This window comes from Penaeus chinensis, chromosome 35 (genome assembly GCF_019202785.1).
Source record: "Penaeus chinensis breed Huanghai No. 1 chromosome 35, ASM1920278v2, whole genome shotgun sequence".
Classification (NCBI taxonomy): Eukaryota; Metazoa; Arthropoda; class Malacostraca; order Decapoda; family Penaeidae; genus Penaeus; species Penaeus chinensis.
Window position 1 is genome coordinate 19,446,372 of NC_061853.1, and position 2,052 is coordinate 19,448,423.

Genomic DNA, 2,052 nt, shown 5'->3' on the forward strand with positions numbered 1-2,052 from the left:
TGTAAATCTTTGTTGATGGAAAAAAAAAAAAAAAAAAAAAAAAGTATTATACAATAAAATACATAAAGTATAAATATCTAATGACTAGCCGAGCCTAAAATGTGAATGGAGCTATAATACTACTTTACTACATATATACCTGAGAATGTTTGTCTGTATATTAAGAATCAGATATACATAAACGAATTATCTATTGCCTCACCTATGACACCGCCAGCTCGAGCAGACGGACAACTGCTAAATAAATAAGTTTTCATGAACTTTTAAACTCTCTTCTCTAGAGATAATACGTCCTGCCTTGAAGAGACGGTCAAATAACCGCCCGTTCTATCATTATCTCCCTCCTGATAAAGATAAGCAAAATAATCATGAAAACAATTGCCTTTGTCTTTATACGTCAAAACCTTTACTATCACTATTACTACCGAGTGCCTCTCCTAGTTATCTGGTACTTTTAACGTTCCTTAACATCCTTCCGTTCTTAGAATCAGCTGTCAACTGACTAAAACTGAATCACGAATACTCAAGATACAAGATACTCTGGCCGTAGACACGCCGATCTCGCTCTGCCATGTAAACAAACACGTCCTTACTGCTCGTCCTTAGCGGAAAGTGCTACGTTGCTAGTGTGCTTCGGTCAAAATAATTTTACGTGATTAGGAGAGTTTTTAATTGTGGAGGGATATCTAACACTTAATTTGGAAATTTCATCCGGGGAAGCTTATGTATAAACATATAAATGAAGAATATGTTACAATCATAAGCGGAAACTTGCTACTTCCGGTGCAGAACACGCCCACTGCCACGGACCAAAGTTTTCGTGGACAGTAATAACTCAAATTACAACAAAGAATAATTAATAAAACATGATGTATCTTTCCATTAAAATATATCCAGACACAATGTATTGCGAATGATCAATGGAATACACGAGTAACATTCTACGAGGTTTGGTGTATTCAAGATTTCAGTGCAACCTATTTCACTGAAATCAGATACTCATTTGATATATTTTAACGTGGCATGTATGCGAAATATATGCAAAGTCATTAAATCCATTTCCCTTAATTTGATGTTCCGCTAGATTAATTAATGTACCATGTGTGGAAATAATTATATTGCCATTTATCCAAATAACAATGAGTGGATAATCATTATAAGTTAGATTTAATCATAACGACCCCATTCCTTTATATATTATCTTCGTAAACAAACATGTAAATTTTGTAAAAATCCTCCGCAAATATTATTTTACTCGTGTGTCTGATTTTTTCATTAATCAAATTTATTATCATTAAAAGCACTAAGTCATCATCATTGTCATGTTATTCATTATTATTATTATTATTATTATTATTATTATTATTATTATTATTATCGTTATCTTTATCATTATCATTATTATTATCATTATCGTTATCTTTATCATCATTATTATTATCATTATTGTTATTATAATAATAATTACTATTATTATTAGTAATGGTAATAATGATAATAATAATAATATTATCATTATTATTATCATTATTATTATTATCATTATTATCATTATTATTATTATTATTATTATTATTATTATTATTATTATTATTATTATTATTATTATCATTATTATTATTATTATTATTATTATTATCATTATTATTAATATTATTATTATTATCATTATCTTATCATTATTGATATCATTACCTTATCATTATCACTATCATTATTATTATTATTATTATTATTATTATTATTATTATTATTATTATCTGTATTACTATCATTGTTATTATTATTATCATTATCATTACTATTATTATTACATTTGTTATTATCGGCATTATCATTGTCATTATTATTATTATCATAATTATTGTTATTATTATTATTATAATTGTTATATCAATATTGTTATATCAATAATTATCATTATTAGGATTTTTACTACTATTATCATCATTATTATTATTATTATCATTGTCATTATTATTATTATCATTGCCATTATTATTACTATTTTTATCATTATCATCATCATCCTCACCATCAAGTCATCATCAT

The 2,052-nt window shown here is 25.9% G+C and overlaps 1 protein-coding gene across 1 annotated transcript in view; it reads right to left on the bottom strand.

The window, feature by feature from the left end:
• Positions 1 to 583, bottom strand: part of LOC125044353 (L-fucose kinase-like) — a 15,435-nt gene extending 14,852 nt beyond the window's left edge. Inside the window, 1 exon segment of the mRNA XM_047640980.1 lies at positions 203 to 583. The gene's annotated coding sequence lies outside the window, so the exon portion shown is untranslated.
• Positions 584 to 2,052: the final 1,469 nt, after the last annotated feature.